This window comes from Parambassis ranga, chromosome 2, assembly GCF_900634625.1.
Source record: "Parambassis ranga chromosome 2, fParRan2.1, whole genome shotgun sequence".
NCBI classification, from domain to species: Eukaryota; Metazoa; Chordata; class Actinopteri; family Ambassidae; genus Parambassis; species Parambassis ranga.
Window position 1 is genome coordinate 46304992 of NC_041023.1, and position 12098 is coordinate 46317089.

The 12098-nt window shown below is 48.1% G+C and overlaps 1 long non-coding RNA gene across 1 annotated transcript; it reads right to left on the reverse strand.

Moving 5' to 3' along the window:
- Positions 1-8: 8 nt before the first annotated feature.
- On the reverse strand, positions 9-8804 carry LOC114431904 (uncharacterized). Its single transcript, XR_003670202.1, has 3 exons — positions 8375-8804; positions 4131-4257; positions 9-98 (listed from the first exon to the last, which is right to left on the reverse strand). It is a non-coding gene; the product is annotated as an uncharacterized LOC114431904 (long non-coding RNA).
- Between the last annotated feature and the right edge of the window lie 3294 nt (positions 8805-12098).

Here is a 12098-nt window from a genome sequence, read left to right on the forward strand (position 1 = left end):
TACATTCTAATACACACAGACACCACATGTAAACGGGTGGACTCGGATCCATACGCTGTGCTCTCTGGACATCCCGACTGTGACGCCCCTTCTGTCACCTGAAAGCACCAAAGACAAACATCGATAAGACATAAAGACACATCAACAGGGACACACGTGTTTCACACATCTCTGCCACACCTCACAAACACATGACCAGCTGAAACTCAAAGGTGACAGCAGCCATCGATAATCCTGGCACAGAGGCAGGCCGCCCGCTCGTCATCTCGTACCCTCTCAAAGGTAAGACGCAAAGACAGTGGACACCAAGAGTTACAATAAGCAACACAGACAACACATCCACGTCACACTAAAGCTGGATCCGTACTCCGCCAGAACACACAACTCGCTCCTCACTGCCAGCGTCCACTCCCACAAAATGACCTCATTTCTCTCTCGGACACATGGTCCGGGCAGAACCTTTTCTCTCAAGGCTCTGCGTCAACCGTGCTGTGATTGGTCGGAATTATTGTGGCCGTGATGAATGTGGAGAAGCCGAGAGCTTCTTCAGGTGCACGACACACAGACAGAAGGAGGAAGCACAGCGACCGTGGACAGATGAGCAGCTGCAAACAGCTCCTGGAAGGAGAAACACCTGTGGGGAGCAGAGACTCCTTCACACAAGCCAGGACAATGACAAACCTCACAACACACAAACCTCCCACAGAACATCACACAGACACACACATACCCGACGACACAATCCATACAGTGCAGCTACAACCGTCACACACACATCACATCAAAGACATCAGCTGCAACACAACCTGGCTGCACCACCTACCACCCCTATGAGCGTGCTCAACATGACCACATGGAGGAATATGTGACAAAGCACGTGCACCACACACACCAAGCTACAACCTCGTCATGTTTCAAGCTCCAGCAGCATCGCTGCGCCAGCCAAAACTGAATGCGCTTGTTATGTTGCTTTGACTCCACACTCATCGGCACCTGTGCGAGCCACCGCTGGTACGACACACGCTATGCCGCCGACGCTGACGACACCCAAAGTGACCCTCCTCATTCACCATCGACAACCTCACCGCCTACAGGATGTTCAACACGTGCGCCCTGCTAAACAACACTCTCCCACGCTCTCCTGCACTCTGACGTTCCCTCTTCTGTCATCCTCTCATCCTCCGTCCTCCTCAGTGACATATACACGGTGCGTGCTTCACAATGATCGACATGTTCACCATCCTTCTTCAATTGGACTCCATGACACATATCAGGACTTCAACAACACTCATCTATCAAACAACATCTGCTCATCACACTACAAATGGAGGACGTTCAAGTCCGCTGCTAATACGCATCGCATCCCGGTACACTTCAAGCCCAGCTCCACACTGACACAAAAACTGCTCCGCACCGACGACACAACTCCCAGAGCAATCTCATCTATGCAGTTCAATGCAGTGACACATGCTCTGATCTATATATTGATGACATCCTCTCTGTCCTGTCTACACAGAGATGGCTCAGCACAGGAGAGCCACCTCCTCAGGACAACACTCAGCAGTTCACCTACACCTCAAAGACAGTGGTCACACCTTTGAGGAGAATAATGTCCAAACTCTACACAGGGAGGACGGATGGTATGACAGAGGACTCAAAGAAGCATCTGTGTGACATTGGAAAAACCCTCTCTAAACAGAGGAGGGGGGCCTGTTTACAGCTCTGTACCTTATCCCTTCCTAGTAGGGGTGGGACGGTTCAGGAACAAAATCCGAAACCGGTGCGGTACACGTGTTTCGGTTCGGGTCGTGTGTTCTGTTCAGTTCTGGACATGCGCATCAAGTAATACAGGGAGGCGTCTTTACCACAGCATTTAAACAAGTGTTGGCAACTTGGCGTCTCTCTCGCTACGTTTGCAAATAAGATCAATAACATGAGCCGTTTACTGTGTTTAATAAAGAACCAGGTGTAGACCTGTTCTATAGGAAAGGTTCTTAAATGGCTTCTGTTATGATCTGGTGCTATATGGAAATTAAAAAGAAACGAAATTGACCTGACCTGATATAATGATGGAAACACTGAGCTGATGTAGTTGACAGCTTTGTTACATGCTGCGAGCTGAACCATCTGCTGCTCAATGTGGCAAAGACAAGGGAGCTGGTTGTGGACCTGAGGAGGACCAAGACACTCGCGGCTCCAGTTTCCATCGGTGGGCAGAGTGTGGACATTGTGGAGGATTACAAATACCTGGGAGTGGTGTTGGACAATAAACTGGACTGGACTAACAACACTGAAGCCCTCTACAAGAAGGGCCAGGCTCCGGTCCTTTAACATCTGTCGGACTATGCTGAGGAAGTTCTATGAGTCCGTGGCAGCCATGTTGTTTGCTGTTGTGTGCTGGGGCAGCAGACTGAAAGCAGTGGACACAAACAGACTCAACAAACTGATCAGAAGGGCCGGGGAGGTGGTGGGGGTGGAGCTGGACTCCCTGACAGCAGTGTCAGACAGAAGGATGCTGTCTGAGCTGCAGGGGATCCTGGAGAACAGCTTCCATCCTCTACACCACGTGCTGCTGAGGTGCAGGAGTACGTTCAGCGCCAGACTGATCCCTCCTAAATGCACCACTGAGCCACAGGAGGTCCTTCCTTCCTGTGGCCATCAAACTGTACAACTCCTCCCTCTGAGATCTAACACACTGTCTTGTAATCTTATCCATATTGGATTTATTCAGACAAGATCTTACTGCACATGGTACAAGTTGTATTATATATGACTTCAGTCTTCACTTGCCAGGATTTTACTTGAATGTTTATTAATGTTTAGAATTTATTAGGTTTTATTTTTATTTTACGCTTATTACTTTACCTTATTTATATTTCTAACCTGTCTTTTTTGAGTATACATGGAACACCTGGAATGAAAGCAATTTCCCCCTGGGATCAATAAAGTAATTCTGATTCTGATTCTGATTCTGATTCTGATTCTTAAACATGGTGAATGTTGGATAAACAGGCTGGATTTATGCTCATCTGGTGTTTCCAGAGTGTTCAAAGTAGAAAAAACCTCAACAATGTCAACAGAACCGAACCGAAAACCGTGACCTCAGAACCGTGATACGAACCGAACCGTGGATTTAGTGAACCGTTCCACCCCTACTTCCTAGCAGGCTTCACTCCCATTCAAACCCTAACAAAGACCCACCAACTAGTCCCGCACATGGCCCGGACACGCTTTCTGGTCCTTTACTGACCACTAACCAACAACACAGGTTTTACTCATGTGACTTCCCACAAGATCCACCCACAGAGATTCAGCAGAACTGAAGAAGACACTCGGGGCAGTGGAAACACAAGTTTGCAAAAACAATCCTTGAGTCCAGTCGCCTCAACTTAAACTCTTGGAAATGACTATGACCCGGATGCATTTGAGCTGCCGTCCACACACGAGTACAAAGCTGCAAGGTACGGACTGAGAAAGGCCATCACGGCAGCCGAGAACTGGACTGCTTCTAGTCCACTGCTGACTCTGGGCGCATGTGGCAGGGCCTGCAGCACACCACAGACCACAGGAGCGGCTCCAACCCCACCGGCACCGCAGACGGCCTGCCTGATGACCTCGACGCTTTTTACGCCTGCTCCGAGACCTCCGCTGCCCACACAGAGAGGAGGCCCACGGACATCTGGACCACTGCACCCCCCTCACCCCACCGGTACTCTCATCAGCCCAGGTCAACAAAGCTCTGAGGACGATCAACCCCCGCAAAGGACCACATAACATACCTGGACGAGCCCTCAGAGCATGTACCGATGAGCTGACAGACACTCTCCACATATTCAACCTCTCCGTCACCCAGAGAATTGTCCCAGACACACTGAACCCCCTGCAGTACACCTACCGGCCCAACGGGTCCACCTCAGACGCCATTGCCGGAGCCCTGCACATCTCCCTCTCGCACCTGGAGAATAAAGACTCCTACATCAGGATGCTCCTTATTGACTACAGCTCCGCATTCAAGACCCCTCAGACTACACCCAGTCCTCTGTGACTGGCAGGCCTCAGTCTGTCAGGATAGGGAACAGGACTTCAGCCAGTATCCCTTCACCCAACAGATCCACTATACATGTACTCACATCTGTGCACTGCCTTCTGCTTTTCTTCAGCCACCGCTGCTGCCTCCTGATGTCAGAGGTCCTCCTGAGCCCCGCCGGGCTCATCGTGTCCTCTTCTCGCCTCCTCGTGTCTCCTGCTGTTCCACCGCTGTGACAAACACACAAAGACGTGTGATCAGAAACCAATATGAACCGCTGTCTGAGCTGACTGTAAACACGCGCTGCAGTCGATAAAAACAAGAAGCACAGAATACAACGTGCGGCGCAAGTGGACTACTCCCCCGGGTCATGTCAAACCACCCAGGAGTCAAACGTATCGTTCTACATGCGGGTGCAGTTAATACCAAGAGGGGCCAATCAGAGCTGTTCCAACAATTTAAAAAACACATTTCTCTGATCTTTCAACTGGAAGCACAAACACACATTCAGCCACCTGCTCCTCCACCCAAATTATGTGTCATGAGGAAGGAAAAGAAAGACACAGACACCCACAATCTGTCTCAGACCACACACAGGACAAAGGTTGTAGTAGATTACATTTAGCGCTCCCGAATGTTACGTCTTTGGCAGCCAAATGATTTGGAATTCGTCGCTTTATACAAAGGCATTTTAGGTGACGCTTGGTTGTAACCCTAACCCTGCCCACAGCTCCTGTTGATGACCTCGTAAGCACTTTCACTTGCGACCTTGGAGACATGCCACACTGGTTAAAACTCAAACCAAAATCTGCACACAGACAGAAGACAGAGGGCGAAAAACTATGCTCAGGCTACGTTCCAGCTGCAGGCTAAAGTCACCCAAATCCGACTTCTTTGCACGAATGTGACCTGTATCTGATACTGTCATGACAGTCTAAACAGCTCCATTCTGATGGATTTCTGATGCTCTTTTTGTTACATTAGTGTAACTTCTCTTTACAATCAGCAACCAATTAGTTCGGCAGTTTCGCTTTAAAACAAACAATATGAATCATCTGTGGAAGCTATAAAAAAACATCGGCCGATCCTCCGAGGCGCCCCTGTGCAGAGTATTGGCTGGTTGTCGCTCTCTTCCTGCTCTGTGCACCAGAGGTACGTGCATGATGGCCGAAGTCACAGACTGGTTGGAGGCGTGGCTTCGGGGTGAGCTCCGACACAAAGGGGCGTGTGTTTACTTTCCAAATCTGGCTGACTCTCGCTGAGTTTTCAAAATCACCTACTCTACCTTTAACACAACCAACAGGCACCAAAGTTCACCACAACTACCTCTGCAAACACAGTCAAAGGCATAGGGCCTGGCAAAGACACTCCGCTATGAGCCGACACCTCGACACACACTCAAAGGACGAGTACTGACACGTACAAACCTCCCACACAACATAAGACACACCACAATCGACACGCACTCTGCACACCTGCTCCTATGCTCCATATGGACGCCTCTGTCTGCTATCTTGCAGGACTCTCACCTGACACTAGGGGTGGGCGATACGGCAAAAATGTTATGTCACGATTCTTTAATGATAAAATCACAATCTCGATTTTATCACAATTTGTTTTTACATTGACACTAATTTGCATGTTTCTGTGTAAATGACGTCAGGTAGCTGCTCTGTCACCTCTCAAAAACTATCAGTAGATCTAAAAGTAAACTCTGACAACGTGCGCTCAGTATTAACTTTTCAATAAACATGAACATTTAATATAGAACAAAATAAAGTTTTATTTCAAACAGGTTAATATGGTCATTAAGTTGTTAACTGTAAAAATCACAAATGTTACCTCCTACCAACAGGGTCAACCACCAACAATCAAGAATGCATGATGATGTAGTGCCGTGGCTGTGCAGGCAAAACATGTGGTTATAATGGAAGTCTATGGGAGAAAAAATGAAAATCCAGTGCTGTGCAAAAACTAATAATGCAATAAAGTCCATTGTTTTACTGATGTTTGACATGACCAGGACTGTAATAAAGGTTAAAAAATCCAGTCCACATTCACATTTTCTATTAAAAATGAGCCACTTTGTGTGTTTTTTTCCAATTTTCAGCACCACCCCTTATAAAATTGGTGATTAAAGGGTTAAAAGAAGACTAATGTAGTTCTGTAAAGTTTTATTCAACAGTCATTAAACAGACTGAAGTGAGCCTCCTAAGGTTAAACAGTAAATACAGTGTTGAGACTTAAGTAACTCTTAAAGTTCAATGTGATTTAGAACAAATGATCAAACTTTAATCATGTCTAAGGACAAACGGAGCTGCTGCTGTCAGCTCTGTGCACCGTTTAGTCCTCATGGAGCCTCTTCATCACATGCCTGCGTTATTGTTTTGGTGACGTCATCAGCTGCTGCCTCTGTCTGCATCTGATGTACGTGTGTACATCAGATGCGCGAACATAGAACTGCAATTTTAGATACTGTATTAATCCCCAGAGGGAAATTCGTTACGGCTGCTGCACAAGCAGTGTCATACAATGACTAGCAAGGCGCGCCACAGGCTAGGGTGAAGTGTCTTGCCCAGAAACACACAACATTAGGGAGGAGTTGGGATTGAACCACCAACTTCGGTACTAGACAACCCTGCTATACCACTGCGCCACTGTTGTTGTTAATAGAACGTGCTCTATGGACAATAGAACGATCTCTGCGTTCTAGTAGTTCGCCGATTCCTTCAAATCCTTCATGATCATTTATCGTCAAATCGCACAGCCCTACCTGAAACCCACAATCAATCCCCTTTGACTGTCCCCAAAACACAATGTTCACATACAAGCGCATACTCGACAACTCAATAAATGCACAACAGACACAACTCACACTGCAGCTACAACTACCAAACACACATCAACAACACAACATCATTACCCAGCACCACTACTACCCTTATGAGCATGCTCTAAAACACCAAATGCAAAAATCACACACCAACTACACTAACTGCACCTGCACGAGCCACCGCTAGTAACACAACAAATACTATGACACAAAGCAACCGTCCTCATTCACCAACAACCACATCAGCAGCTACACATGGTGAACACATGCTGCCTATTAAACGACACACACGACAGATCAGACTTTCAAACACTCCTTCCACTTCTCCCTAAAACATTCCCTTTGCACACTGCTCCCTCACTGGTACTCCTGCCTCACTGGTACTGCTCCCTCACTGGTACTCCTGCCTCACTGGTACTGCTCCCTCACTGGTACTCCTCCCTCACTGGTACTGCTCCCTCACTGGTACTGCTCCCTCACTGGTACTCCTGCCTCACTGGTACTGCTCCCTCACTGGTACTCCTGCCTCACTGGTACTCCTGCCTCACTGGTACTGCTCCCTCACTGGTACTCCTCCTCCCTCACTGGTACTCCTCCTCCCTCACTGGTACTCCTCCCTCACTGGTACTCCTGCCTCACTGGTACTGCTCCTGCACTCTGTCCACATGCTCATCCTCATGTTGCAAATGTCAACAGAGCCCTACATTACAATGGTACACAATGCTTTATGTACATACACACACACACACACACACACACACACACACATCATGCATCCAGCAGAATTTTCAAAATGTCTACCATCCAGGAACGCTCTCATCTCTATATTGGTGAACCCAAACTCAGCAGTTCACCTTCAGCTCAAACACAGCGCTCATTCCTTTAAGGCTCACATTCACACCACACATGGTTTGAAAGGGGAGTCAATGTGGAAGACATGAGGCTGCTGATGTCCACGTATACAGGTCTCCATCATTTCAAAGTCGCTGGGTTTTCCCAGTACAACATGTGTGTCTCTACCTGTTGGATCGAGCGCAGCAGACACATACCTACTGAAGGTTTTCATGGCTGCCAGTAAAAAAAAGCCTGTCCTGCTGCTGACCACTGTGTTCATATTGTGAACCAAATACACTCACAGAAGGAAACTGGAGAGAAACGATGCAGAAAGTAAAATAACAGTAAAATGAGTCTGTTCTGTTCTGTTGTTCTGTTAATAACACATTTAAAAACCCTCCTTCCTCATGTCCTGTCACCGTTGACCTCCATAAATCACTTCATCCTCACACAGGAGAGCATCCGTCAGTCAGACACTCTGCGCAGGCGCAGCGTCAACATGTTTAAGTTTACAGCGCTATGACAACTGCTGCATCTGTAACATCTGTATGAAAGCACGAGCCGATTCAAATCCATCACACCTCAGGAGACGCGGTACCGACCCGACCCACTCCACGTGTTTCCACCACAGTGTTTACATTGTCCAACCCAAACAACCCCTTCGTGGATCCACTACTCACCGAGCCCGGCTGGAGAGCTGGTCCTCTGGACCGACCCCCGGCGCGTCTCCTGCCGTTTTCTCCACACTCCCACAACCTGGTTCTGTGGAGTCCAGCACGAACACAACACGCCGTGGACCCGTTCCTTAGCGGGCGGGTGTTTGTGGACCCGGCGGATCCAGTTAGCCTCATAGCTGCTAATGCTAGCTCCCGGTAGCTTCTGCTTCTACAGGCGGCACCGCCGGCGTCAGCGCCGAGTCCCCCGTGGAGAAGCACATGTCTCCCACAGTGGACTGTGTCCCGCGAGGCTCCAGGTCCACAGACATCCACAGAGCGTGTTATTGTCCGTTAGCTTCGGAGCGTCCAGCATGCGCGTGCAGCAGCGGCGCGGCGTGTGACAACAACAGTCACGTGGTCTACGGGTAGTCATTCGGACCAAACCGGCCTCCGCGCGCAGGACATCGCTCCACCACATAACACGCATGCGCTCACTCCGACCACAACAACAATGGCGACCTACGGTGGTCCTACTTCTTCCTCGTCTTATTTTACTGCAGCTGGCGCCGCAACGTTGCGTTACTGCCCCCTGCTGGATTCGTTACATTGTTGATACTCTGTGTTTCTCAGCGTCTTCACTGTAACTTCTCTGTCCTCCAGTCAACACTGCTGTTTGACCTTTATCTATAACAGAAGAGTTACAGTTCAGGATGAATACAGTGCAAACACATGAGATGTATCAAGGACAATGTGACAGAAGCACTTGTATAAGAAAACTACAAACATGAATGGTCCGATTGAACGTTGTTGTAAAGAATCAGAATCAGATCGGATGATGGATGGATGATGGATGGTTGGATGAATGATGGTTGGATGGATGATGGATGGATGGATGAATGATGGATGGATGGTTGGATGAATGATAGATGATGGATGGTTGGATGAATGATGGATGATGGTTGGATGAATGATAGATGATGGATGGATGGATGGTTGGATGAATGATAGATGATGGATGGATGAATGATAGATGATGGATGGATGGATGATGGATGGTTGGATGATGGATGGTTGGATGAATGATAGATGATGGATGGATGGATGATGGATGGTTGGATGAATGATAGATGATGGATGGATGGATGGATGGATGAATGATAGATGATGGATGGATGGATGATGGATGGTTGGATGAATGATGGATGATGGTTGGATGGATGATGGATGGATGGTTGGATGAATGATAGATGATAGATGATGGATGGATGGATGAATGATGGATGGATGATGGATGGATGAATGATAGATGATAGATGATGGATGGATGAATGATAGATGATGGATGGATGAATGATAGATGATGGATGGATGGATGAATGATGGATGGATGAATGATAGATGATGGATGGATGAATGATAGATGATGGATGGATGAATGATGGATGGATGGTTGGATGAATGATAGATGATAGATGATGGATGGATGGATGAATGATGGCTGGATGATGGATGGATGAATGATAGATGATGGATGGATGAATGATAGATGATGGATGGATGGATGAATGATGGATGGATGGTTGGATGAATGATAGATGATGGATGGATGGATGATGGATGGTTGGATGAATGATAGATGATGGATGGATGGATGATGGGTGGATTAGGATTAGGGTTACACCTAGTGTTACCATCTCCATAAATACAAGAACACATGGAACACAGCACTGGTTGTTTATGGCGTTACTGTTTATTATACCACTGCTGGAACATGGTCCGTAGAAATGCTTGAATTTGACTTTGGAAAAGGTGTAAAAACTCACTCTCCCTCCTGTCATACACAGCGTCTCCTGACAGGCGCTGCAGTACAGTTACAGTGTCTCAGAGTGTTTCAGATGCTTGAGTTTGTTTTTATTTGTGCTCATAAATAACTGCAGCAGATCCATCCTGTATTTACATGCGCCGCGTCTGCAGCAGCACGGCGGGTGCTGACGTGGTGTTTCAGGGCAGGAAGTCGGGGTGTTGTTGTGTGTCAGCAGCGGTGAAGGGAGGAGCTGAATGTCGTTAATCTGTGTTCGTAGAAGACAAAGACAAACAGCAATTAGGCACAGCCCATTCACAAATACACAACCAATATGGAAGACAAAGTCCAATTATCTCCTCACTTATCTGTTCTGTCCAAGCAGAGTTTAACAGCTTCATTGTTCTCAGGAGCCTCAGAATATGCCCACATACATCTGATCTCTGACGTGACAACAAGCATGTGAGGTGAGGTGTCAGATGTGCAGACATGAGGATTATCTATAGACTTATTCATAGGGTCAGAAGGAGAGTAGCGCCCCCCGCTGCCTCAGATTATTCAGCTTTGTCATGTTTGCAGTGCAGTGAATCTGTCTCCTGCACAGAGGAGGAGCGTCAGTGAACGCAGCCCGTCAGGGGTCGTCTGAGGACACGGCGGTCCGGCCAAGCCATCCGTCAGAGCTGAGGCATCCGAGACAGGCGGCCATTAGTTCACTTATGGAGGGGGGCGGGGCTGGAGGACTGACATGGCAAATGTTCTCATATTAAAGGATTATCACAGACCAGAGCAGGGAAACCACAGACTGTGTCTCACTGTGGCGGGACACCAACTGTTCCCGCAGAGTTCAGGGTGAAGGCAGGAGCGATGACGTCCCAACGTCAAATAAAATCAAACCAACGTTTACTCATCTGTTTTTCCATCAATTGATGGATGCATTCATAAAATTAGAATTAGGGGAAGTAAAAAGTCTCGTCCGTCTGAAGACGAACATTAAACTTCTGAAGGGAGGAGAAAACACAGAAAGCTGCAGCGACACATCTGAGCGCCGACAACGGTGAATTATTAATTCTCATGTTAGAGGGATTATCAGCCGAGGAGGAGGAGGAGGAGAGCTGCTGTGCTCTGACAGTTAATGGAGGACTGGAGAGGGGTATTGTGGAGAGAAACGCCGCCTCGCTTGTGCCGTTTCCCCTTTTTTCTGATTGAATAGATATAATGAGAGGTGTGATGACTGTTAGCAGGTTGCCAGCCAGGGAGTTAGCATGAATAAAGACATGTCCCTGTATGAAAGGAGACTGACAGACGAGGAGGAACTCTGCTGCCGCCTGGTCCACTGAAGGAAAAGGCGCAGCGCGGCGGCCCCAGTGTGTCCATGAATACAGGCGGCGGCTGAGGTCGACACTAACGCCACTCCTTCATGCCCGCCGCGCAGAAGAACACGCACGGTTACTGTCACTTGTCAGCGTGACAAATTCCTTGGATGTGAAACACACACGCAGGATCTTCATGAGCCACATTCAGCTTTGTTTCAAACTGCAGTTCCTCCTGTGTCCACTAGAGGCTCCAGCAGTGAGACTGCACAGCAGAAGCCCACGTGTTTACAGCTGCCTGCTGTAGCTCCACTCACGCTCCACCTTTCTGCCCACATCTGGATTAACCGGCACTTTAGTGGAGACAGATGTGTCTTCCAGGTAATTCAGAAAACAATCTGAGCATGGAGCCGGTGGACATGGACTGTCCATGAGACGGACATGTCAGACAGAAAGTCTTCATGAAGAAACAGACACAGAACTGACAGCACTTCCTGACTGGACAGAACCACACCTGGTCCAGCACCAGCTCAGAGCCTGGAGCCTGGAGCCTGGACGGTCGTGTAAGGTTCACATGAAGGTGTGTTGCACTCTGGGTAAATTCAGAAGCAGCTTTGCCTCAGACACATTTCATCAT